Below are 11,777 nucleotides of genomic sequence, written 5' to 3'. Positions count from 1 at the left end.
CTGTGTCTCAGTATTAATCTCTCCACAAACAGTTCTTAAACTTTTTGATGTCAGGACCAGTTTACAGTCTTAAAAGTTATTGAGAAGCCCAAAGAGCTTTTGTGTACGTGGGTTATATCTTTCAATATTTACCGTATTAGACATTAACATGGAGAAATTTTTTAAATATATATTCATTAAAAAATAATATTGACCTATTACACATTGATATAAATAATATTTCATGAAAAATAATTACATTTTCCAAAACAAAAAAAATTAGTGAGAAGAATTGGCATTGTTTTACTTTTTTTTTTTTTCAAATCTCTTTCATGTCTGGCTTAACAGAAGATAGCTGGATTCTCGTATCTGCTTCTGCATCGTCTGTTGCAATAGCCCATGGTATGTAGCCTCTAGAAAATTCCACCATAAACTTGTGAGAGCATACAGTGGGAAAGACAAACAATATCTTAAACATTATCATGAAAAGCTTTTGACCTTGAAGACCCCTGGAAGGGCCCTGGGGACACCCAGGGCTCCTTGGTCCATGCCTGAGAGCCGCTGCTCTTCTTGTGAGCTCTGTGGTGGACGTCTGGGCCGAGGTCTGGTTCTGACTCTTCCATGAAGGCGTGGGGGCAGCCTCACGGTTTCTCCTGGTTGGGGCCTTCAGAGAGCTCATTGCAAGTGACTTTTCTAGAGGTCAGCTGTCAACATCCCACCTTCACTCCTCGCTGCCTTCTAAAAGGAAAAGCCGAAGACCAAGAAAGAAGGCAAGCCGAGGAGGAAGAGAAAAGATGGACAAGAGAGGAAGGATTTAAGGCAAGTGGGAGGAACGGCAGGGGGGGGCGGATGGAGCCCGGAACGGAAGGGGTGGCAGCCAGGGGAGGGCGGCTGGGAGAAAAGGAGGGCACCGACCTGGAGAAGCCATGTAGAGAACCACAGGGCCAGCAACTGTGAAAAGGAAAAGAGGACCCCCCAGAAGGTGGGGGAAGTGAGAGGGCCCTTGGAGGGGCAGAGGGACACCGCCCTGGCCTGGGACCGGGCAGCCAGCAGAACTTCCCAGCTTTCTGAAGGTTCCCAGCTGTCCTTGAAAATGTGAGGGTGCGACGGTCCAGCCACCGCAGGGGGTCTTCCAGGTCCCAACGGAGAGGGGCAAGGGACTGAATAGCACCGCGAGTATGGGGTCAGAAGGACCGAGACAACTGATGGTTGCAAGGCACTTTATTTAGAATTTATTGAATCTTATATAGACAGAAGAGGAACTCATTATTAGACAATGAACCCATAGAATTGCTTATCGTCTCAGTTCATTCACCACCATGGACGTCAAGAAGTTTACAACAACCATCCTTGAACATTATCTTCCCTTAACCAGGCTCACACACAGCCCCCAGCCATAAGGAACAACCAGGACTCTTCAGTTCCCTGAGGTCTCCTGGCTTGAGATAGCTTTGCTAATCTCTTTTACATTCCTCAGGCCTGGGACAAAGAGTGCATTCCAAGGTAAGGGCTTTGCTTTTTGTGAGAGACATACTGTCTCCTCCAGGAGTTACCCCCGGCTAAGACTGCATGCCTCCCACAGGTCCCCCTTTTTGCTTTTTTAAAGCATGTTGTCGTAAACGCAAACCACGGAGCTCAGTACTGAGACGAACGTATCTTTGCAGAACAAATTTTACAAAGCATGGGATAATTGCCAACATAAGAAAACACATAATGGCTAGAGACAAGCCACCCTGAATCCAGTTTTGGGGATTGAGCCAATGTAGTTGACTAAGCAACCCTTTTATAATTTCTGTTGGATCATTTTCATCTAGGTGTGATCCTTGTATAGCTTGAATTTCTGCATTTAATTTACGTATATCTAAACTAATTTTGCTATCAGACCATACACTAAGAATATGCATTTTGATTTTACCTTTCCAGTATATTGCACAGTATGTTCAAAAGCTATAGCTTTAACACATCCTGATTCCAAATTTAGTGGACTTAAACGTACAGGAAAATAATTAAACCAATTGGAATAATTCACAGACATATTTGCCATCTTAATATTTCCAATAAAATCTCCAAAAACAGTATCATTATAAAATACAGGGAATTCAGCATCAATCCAGGAAACAGGTTGTAGCAAAGGGGGGTCAGGAACATAAGCCCAGTATAAATCATCAGCTTGAACAGAAGAGGTAGAAAGAACAGCCAACATAGCCAAAAACATTGTCATAGGGGTAAGGAGTCCTTTGAGCAGTCACTAATTCCTGAGCTTGAGCCACCAATTTCTTCAATTGACCCCAGGTCGGAGGATCACTTTGTCGAGTCCTTCGTGCTGGACGCCTCCTTTTTTGACCTCTTCTCTTGGGATCCATCCCTGGAGCAGTCTTCGCATTCAGTGAGAGGCGCCGCATCCTCCGAATCAGTTGCGGGGTCTTTCTTGTCATCTATCTGTTTAACAAGATGTTCAGGGAGCCCCCTAGGGGAGTCAGCACTTCTAGGAAAAACACAAACATGACCTCGACCCCAGATTAAAACTGGATCAGGTCCATTCCATATATTTGTCAGAGGGTCCTTCCACAGCACCTGTGCCAAAGCTCCTTGAGCTGCGGAAGTGGCCATCAGACGTTCAAAAGCTGTGTTACCTGCTCGATCAACTGTCAAAAAATTTAAAATAAACAAGGCATGATTCAATAAGGCATGGGGTGTCTTAGCATATTCACCCTTTTGTATTTTAGAAAGAGTGAGCTTCAGAGCTTGATTTGCACGTTCAACAATGCCTTGTCCTTGAGGATTGTAAGGAATACCAGTAAGGTGAGTGATGTGAAAAGTAGCACAGAAAGAAGCAAAAGAGGTACTAGTGTATCCAGGGGCATTATCTGTTTTAAGTATTTGAGGAATTCCCATGAAGGCGAAACAATGAAATAAGTGGGTAATAACGTGCTTTGTGGCTTCTCCAGTCTGGGCAGTAGCACAAAGGAAGCCAGAATAAGTGTCAATAGTTACATGAACGAACTGAAGCTTTCCAAAGGAAGAAACATGAGTAACATCCATTTGCCATATATGAGCAGGGCGAAGACCGCGAGGATTGACTCCGAAATGAGGAACTGGGAGATGTGGAGCACGTTGGGAACATCGTTTAACGAGTTGTCTAGCGGCCTCTCGAGAAATAGCAAATTGTTTTCGTAACATGGCTGAAGATTGATGATGTAAAGAATGAGAATTTTGAGCGTGTTGCACAGCAGCAGGCTGGGTCACAGCACCTGCTAAAGATTTAGTGAAAGAATCTGCCAAAGTGTTACCAAAAGTCAATGGTCCAGGCAGGGAAGAATGTGCTCTAATATGAAGCACTGCGACGGGACCTTGATGTGTACGAATTAAAATGCTGTAAAGTCATAAAGGTATGAAACAACTGAGCATCATTAGTATGGCCAAGTGTGGCAGTTTCCAAAGTTACTAGGACCTCAACTAAATAACGACTATCAGAATATAGATTAAAAGATACCGTGGAAAATTTTTGAAAGGCCAGAATAATGGCATGTAATTCAACTCGCTGAGCAGAGCGCAAGTCAGTACGTTCTTTAATTTGGATGCCAGTATCTGTGATTATAGCTGCAATGCCATTAGACGATCCGTCTGTCAAAACAGTAAAGGCATTTGGTAGAGGAAAATGTTTAATGATTGTGGGGAAAATGTAAGGAGTAGTGAGGCTGACTTGTATTAGTTTATCAGAAGGATACTGATTATCTATAGGGCCAGAATAACCACAAAAGGCTAGTCCCCATAGATTGCTGTGCTGTAATAACCAAGTGAAATGTTCTGAATTATAAGGCAAAATTATGTGTGTAGGATCATAGCCAAAGAGTTGCATATATCGAGTTCTTCCCATCTGTACTAAAGAAGCAATCAATTCATAATAAGGAGTAATAACTTTAGAAGGAGTTATTTTCATATGGAGCCATTCAAGAATCCCCACAGGTTGCCACAAAACTCCCGTAGGGTCATGTGGAGTAGGACAAATGATTAATTTTACAGGTAAATCTGAATGTATACGAGTTAATTGAGCTTGCTGTATAGCAGCATTGACCAATTGTAAGGCCTTGGCTCCCTGAGAAGTCAGTGTACGTGGAGATAGAGGGTTAGAATCTCCTTTTAAAATATCAAACAAAGGTTGCAATTGGGCAGTAGTTAATTTTAAAGACAGTCTCAGCCAATTAATGTCTCCTCAAAGTTTTTGAAAATCATTTAATGTATGTAACTGGTCAGTACGTATCTCAATTTTCTGTGGAATAATTTTTGTGGCATCGATACATTTTCCCAGATAAGCAAAAGGGGATGTTTTATGAATCTTATCATCTGCTATTACTAGGCCAAAATTTTGAAGTGATCTTTGTAGTTGTTCAAGGGCATGCTGTAACATAGTAACATTAGAATGAGCTAATAATATATCATCCATGTAATGAATTAAATATAAAGAAGGAAACTGAAGACGGACAGGTTGCAATGCCTGAGCAACATATTTCTGACATAAAGTAGGACTATTAGCCATACCTTGAGGCAACACCTTCCACTGATATCGTTGCATAGGCTCTCGGAAGTTAACAGCAGGCACGCTAAATGCAAAACGCTTTTTATCTTCAGGTTGTAAGGGAATAGTGAAAAAACAATCCTTTAAATCTATAACAATAATATGAAAAGTATAAGGAATGGCCGAAGGAGGACCTGGTTGTAATGCTCCCATAATTAACATAGTTTGATTGATAGCCCTTAAATCTTGTAATAGTCGATATTTTCCTGACTTTTTTTGTATAACGAATATCGGAGTGTTCCAAGGACTAGTAGAAGGTTCTAAATGTCCTAATGATAATTGCTCATTGACCAATTGACGAGCAGCTAATAATTTCTCCTGAGTCAGGGGCCATTGGTCCACCCACACAGGTGAATCACTCAACCATGTTATGGGATCAACAGTGAGTGGAGGAGACTCCAAGGCCCCTAAGAAAAACCCAGTTCCTGTCTATTAGGGAAAGTCCTTGGAACAACAGGTTCAACAATTCCCTGTTGACTAATGCCTAAGCCTACATTAGGAAAAAAACCTTGGTTTAATAACATATTAGTCACAGTAGAGTTAGGGCTACACAATAACACTCCCATATCTTTAAGTATATCACGGCCCCATAAGTTAATGGGCAATCCAGGAATAATGTAAGGTTGAAAATAACCCATATGTCCTTCTGAATCCTGCCATTTTAACAATTGAGCACTTTGTAGAGGAGCAGTTGTTTGCCCTATTCCTTGTAGCTCCGAAACGGATGAATGAACAGGCCATTGTTTTGGCCAGTGGATTTGTGTCATAACTGACACGTCAGCTCCAGTATCCAAGAGCCCCAAAAACCGTTTACCATTAATCATCAATTGCATCTGTGGGCGTTGCCTTTCTATTTTTTGAACCCAATAAGCTGCATTAGAGGAGCCAAAAGCTTTAGTCCCCCTTTTCTGATGTTGTAATATGTTTCCCTCAGGCACATATGGAAATAAAATAAGTTGAGCAATCTTATCACCAGAGTTAATAGTAATAATTTTCTTCAATGTGTAAGCCATAATTGTAATTTCTCCCTCATAATCAGCATCTACAATTCCTGGCAGGATAGTCAATCCTCTCATAGAAACACTACTCCGGCCTAAAATAAGGCCAGCTGTCCCCGGAGGTAAAGGCCCAAAAACTCCTGTAGGTAAAGCTTGAGGCTCCACTCCAGGTGTTAATACATATCTGGAGGAGGCACTGAGGTCCAGTCCTGCGCTATCGGGCGTGGTTCGGAACAGGGAGGAGATACCAGGCCGAGATTTTGCTTCATAAAACTTTTGGGTATAGTCTGAGGAGGACAAATAGACAGGTTTCCTAGACTCTTGGGGACACTCTGAGGAGGGCAGATGGTCATCGCCCCTATTGTTTGGCGGGGCCGGGGAGGGCCCCGCAAGAAGTTTCCTGACAAAGGAGTTCCATCTCTATGGGTCTGAGATCGACATTCTTTAACCCAATGTTTTCCTCTCCGACATCGAGGACATAAACCAGGTGCCCTGGGTCCTGTAGGTGCCTCCACCCCCAGACCAGCCTTGGCACCGGGGGGAGCCCTACAGTCTTTGGCAAAATGACCAGGTCTGCCACATTTAAAACATGGACCCCTTTTTCTAGTAGGTTGGACTATGCCAGCTTTTGTAAGTGTGGCAGCAATAGCAGCTCCTTGTACATAAGCAGGTCCAATATCTGAGCAAAGGCGAATATAATCCTCTAAGGTTCCTTTTTTTTTTTTTTTTTTTCCCAAGGTCTAATAGCCGCCTGGCAAGCACTATTAGCATTTTCGAAAGCCAATTGTTTCACTATAATAGCTCCTGTAGGGCCATCCACTATCAAGCGCCCCACTGCCTGGAGTAGCCGATCCACAAAATCTGCATAAGGTTCATCGGGCCCCTGTCTAATCTTTGAAATATCTTCTGTTTTTTGAGTGGGAGGCAATTTTCTCCAGGCTTGTAGAGCTAAATGATTAATTTGAGGATAGGCTATTGCTGGATAAGTGAGCTGATCTTCCAAAGATATATACTGTCCTTCTCCTACCAACATGTCATAACCAATAGGAATATTGTGAGCAGCATTTTTTTCAGCTTGCTCAGCAGCCCTCTCATAAACGTCTGATTTCCACATGAGATAATCTCCCCCATTCAAGCAGGCTCGCGCAATAGATTTCCAATCGAGGGAGGTAAAGCCTCCCCGGCTATAGTGTCAATCATAGCTGTTGTAAAAGGGGCTGTAGCCCCGTATTGGGCACATGCTGCCTTCAGATCTTTCAAAACTTTAAAAGGGATATAGCCTGATGTTCCCTAATACCCTGCTGAGGATTATTAGGATCTGGTCTTTCAATAACCGGGCAGCAAAACAAAGGATCTTCTCCTCTCTGCATTGCCCCTTGAACAGCCCTCTGCAGCGGGCTTAAAGGGACAGCATCATGTGCTTTACTCACATTCAATTTTTTAAGAGACTTTTCCACCAGAGCTAATAAAAACATCATCATTAGGATATTTATTCCTTTCATATCGTGCAGCTTCCTCAGCAAGATTAAAAGGCACATCCTCATCTGAAAAAGGAGGGCTGATTGCAGCCTCTGCAAGCGGCGGAGCAGAGGAAATAGGTTTAATGTGTTCCCCTTCAGAAAGGCGGGGTACAGAATCACAGAGGGGTTCCAAACATTCCTTGATCAAATTCCATAGACTAAAGGTAATAATCGGAACTTGAGCTGGGCCATTGGCCTTATAATGATTGCGAAGATCTTCCCTTACTTTCTCCCATATAACGGCATCTATAGAACCTCCCTCAGGAAACCAAGGAGAAACCTCACATACATGCTGCAAGAATTCAGAGATCTGTGAGGCAGATACTTTTGTGCCCCGTGCCTTTAACATAGACAACAGCACTTGGGCGAACAACTCACGCTCCTTGGAGCCTTTTTGTCCCGTCTTATTTTACTTTTGACTCTATTTGCCTTGTGCTTTCTGTTTCACGTATTATATTCGTGGCGGCCACTTACTCTTCTATATTCCGCATAAGGATCCACTTACCTCTTTTTCTGTATTTCCTCAGCCGTCAGGTCCCTGTTCGGGCGCCACTTACGACGGCCCAGCCACCGCAGGGGGCCTTCCAGGTCCCAACGGAGAGGGGCAAGGGATTGAATAGCACCGCGAGTATGGGGTCAGAAGGACCGAGACAACTGATGGTTGCAAGGCACTTTATTTAGAATCTACTGAATCTTATATAGACAGAAGAGGAGCTCATTAATAGACAATGAACCCATAGAATTGCTTATCCTCTCAGTTCATTCACCACCATGGACCGTCAACAAGTTTACAACGACCATCCTTGAACATTATCTTCCCTTAACCAGGCTCACACACAGCCCCCAGCCATAAGGAACAACCAGGACTCTCAGTTCCCTGAGGTCTCCTGGCTTGAGATAGCTTTGCTAATCTCTTTTACATTCCTCAGGCCTGGGACAAAGAGTGCATTCCAAGGTAAGGGCTTTGCTTTTTGTGAGAGACATACTGTCTCTTCCAGGAGTTACCTCCGGCTAAGACTGCATGCCTCCGGCTAAGACTGCACGCCTCCCACATGAGGGGAAAGGGGAAGAAACCCTGGCTCCCAGCGTTGGGGGCTGCAGCCCCACGTGCCCCCGGGTCAGGCCTTCCCCATCCAACCCCAGCACCCGCAGCCCAGGGCCTTCAGTCTTTTCCTGGACCCCACCCTTTAGATGGAATCAGGCGCGTCTGAGCCTGGCGTGATCCTAACACCCATACACCCTAGTTCTCTTCCCTGGAAGTTTGATCTCTCTTCAGTCTCTCTCCCCGCTGGGAGCATTCCGACTCTGGGAGGCTGGGAGTGGGATGGGAGCCCCTGCCTACCACAGAGAGAAAGGAGTCTTGCCAAGGAAGCTGTGTGGCGGGGTGTCGGGGGAGCCTCAGGGCGGCCAAGGACGGGGCAAGGTCTGGTTGAATAACCAAGCACAGCAGTCAAGCTGCCCCCAGGAGCTTTCCGTCCGCCAGCCCTCAGTTACTGGAGTGAACATTTTTCATCTGCTCAACCATTCGTTCACTTTTCTCTTGATTCTTTCATCTGTCCAATCATTCAGCCAGCACAACCCACACCTCTGGTTCAAGATGGCAAACTGACCCCAGGCATTTATTTTTTCTCCCTCCTAAAATCCCAGGAAAATGACGGTCAAGCAACCAATCAAGCTGAAGCTGGAGAAAGATGGATAGCAGGACTGGAAAACAGGAGAGGAGGCATCCAACAAAGGAGAAATGGTGAGGAATTTCCAGAAGGTATCAAAGTGACCGAGCTCAGAGTAGCATGGGGACCAATCAGCTGATAGGGCAGCAGGTAGAGGGCTCACTCAGGAGGACAGGTAAGGGGTGGGGACAGGTCTCCCAAGCAACAAAGAGTCTAGTTTTTCAAACAGACCTCGAGAACACTCCCACTCTGGACATTGTGACGTATGAACAGAGTGGTCAGCTTTCTAGAAATGACCAGCCAGGTTGGCTCCTATGGGGGTTGGGGAGGGCTTTCCCAATAGGCTTCTGACGTGGACGTCAGGGTCAGGGCACACAACAGGGAAGAGGGAATAAAGTGTTTCCAACAGCCATAGAGCACCCCCCCACCCCCTGCTTCTGGAGCTTTGTACCCACTTCTTGCTGAAAAAGGGCCCGGGTGGGCTGACTGTCTCCTGAGTCCTGCCCTCCCCAACCTTGCTCCACACTGAGGTTGACACTCTTAGTTGCTGCATTAGTGTCCTAGGGCCTCCAGAACAGAGGACCACAAATGGAGGGTGGGGCTTGAACAGCGAAAATTTATGTCCTCACGGTTCTGGAGGCTAGAAGTTTGAAATCAAGGTGCCAGCAGAGTTGTTGCTCCTGAGGCCTCTCTCTTTGGCTTGTAGATGGCCGTCTTCTCCCCATGTCTTCACGTGGTCTTCCTTCTGTGAGTGTCAGTGTCCTAATCCCCTCTTATAAGGACAACACTCATAGTGGATTGGGGTTCACCCCATGACCTCATTTAATTAATCACCTCTTTAAAGGCTCTATCTCCGAATACAGTCACATTCTGAGGTCCTGGGGATTAGGTGTCCAACATGAACTTTAAGGGGGGACACAAATCAGCTCATAACAGTTGCCTCCCGACACCCAATTCGTCTTCCTGCTAGTAGAACCTTCATCATTCAGGAGGAGAGGAAGTGGCAATTATCCAACGAAACACTCATTTTCCCCGTTCCCCTCCCCAGCTCCCTACAGCTAGGAGTGCTATATGACCAATGACAGGTAACTGAGCGATCTGAAGTGTGCCCCTGAATTTGGGCTCATCTGATGTTTCCTCATGTCGCTGAAAATTCAATTAGCTATCAAGTTAAGAAGAAAAAGGGGAATTTTATTTGAGCCAAACTGAGGATTATAACCTGGGAAGCAGATTCTCAGAAAGCTCTGAGAACTCATCTGCCTGTTAATTAGAAGTCAAAGGCACAGTCATATACATTTTCGAGACAAAGGATCGTACATTGAAATGACATACTGATATTTTACTTAAAGTTCACCAAGGATACATAGTCCAGGTAAGCCTAGACAAAGCAAGCAGCAAATCACCATGACCCCCTACAGAGCTGGGAAAGAAAGCTATTCTTTAAGAAGTTACATTGCTAGCATCAGAAGAAAGGGAAAAAATTGATCTTTACGGTCAAGTAGGCACTCCCATCTTTGAGGAGCTCTGGTTAATGTGTAATGCAGATGCACACCGCACATTAGGGAGGGAGGGAGGGAGGAGGCCCAAACGAACACGCAGAGAGAGAATTTTATGTTTAATTTTTCTTGTCCTGCCTTAAAATATAAATTTTATTTCATCACTTGTGATTAGATTCAGGTCATGCATCTTCGGCAGGAATATCACAAAAGTGATGCTGTGTTGTCATGGTACCCCATCCGGGTACCATCACTCATGTTGTCCAGTTTGATTATTTGATTAAGATGGCGTCTGCCAGGCTTCTCCACTGTGAAGTTACTCTTTTTGTTTTGAAATTAATAAATATTTTCTGGAGGAGGTATAGGCGTACCTTGGAGATATTGCAGGTTTGGTTTCAGACTACCACAATAAAGTAAATACCTAACTAAAGCAAGTCACACAAATGTTTTGGTTTCCCAGTGCATATAAAAGTTTTGTTTACACTATTCTATAGTCTACTAAGTGTGCGATAGCATTATGTCTTTAAAAGTGTACATACCTTAATTTAAAAATACAAGTTGGGCTTCCCTGTTGGAGCAGTGGTTGAGAATCCGCCTGCCAATTCAGGGGACATGGGTTCGATCCCTGGTCCGGGAAGATCCCACATGCAGCGCAGCAACTAAGCCCGTGCGCCACAACTACTGAGCCCGTGTGCCACAACTACTGAAGCCTGCGCACCTAGAGCCCATGCTTCGCAACAAGAGAAGCCACCACAATGAGTAGCCCCCGCTCACTGCAACTAGAGAAAGCCCATGCGCAGCAATGAAGACCCAAGGTAGCCAAAAATAAATAAATAAATAAATTTCTTTATTAAATAAAATAAAAATACAAAATGAAAAAACCCAATTAGAATAGTAACATCAAAGACCACTGATCACAGATCACCATAACAAATATAATAATAATGAAAAAGCTTGAAATGTTGAGAGAATTTCCAAGTGACACAGAGACACAAAGTGAGCAAATGTTGTAGGAAAAATGGTGCTAATAGACTTGCTCAATGCAGGGTTGCCACAAACCTTCAGTTTGTAAAAAACACAGTGTCGGGGACTTCCCTGGTGGTGCAGCGGCTAAGACTCCGTGCTCCGAATGCATGGGTCCGGGTTCGATCCCTGGTCAGGGAACTAGATCCCACATGCATGCCACAACTAAGAGTTCACATGCCGCAACTGAGGAGCCCACGTGCTGCAACTAAGACCTGGCGCAACCAAATAAATAAATAAATATTTTAAAAAACAAACAGGGGACCGCCCTGGTGGCACAGTGGTTAAGAATCCGCCTGCCAATGCAGGCGACACAGGTTCAAGCCCTGGTCCGGGAAGATTCCACATGCCGCAGAGCAATTAAGTCCGTGCACCACAGCTACTGAGCCTGCGTACCACAACTACTGAAGCCTGCGCGCCTAGAGCCCGTGCTCCGCAACGAGAGAAGCCACTGCAGTGAGAAGCCCGTGCACCGCAACGAAGAGTAGACCCTGCTTGCCGCAACTAGAGAAAGC

This window comes from Eschrichtius robustus, chromosome 13, assembly GCF_028021215.1.
Source record: "Eschrichtius robustus isolate mEscRob2 chromosome 13, mEscRob2.pri, whole genome shotgun sequence".
Taxonomy (NCBI): domain Eukaryota; kingdom Metazoa; phylum Chordata; class Mammalia; order Artiodactyla; family Eschrichtiidae; genus Eschrichtius; species Eschrichtius robustus.
Note: the sequence above shows the minus strand (reverse complement) of the source record.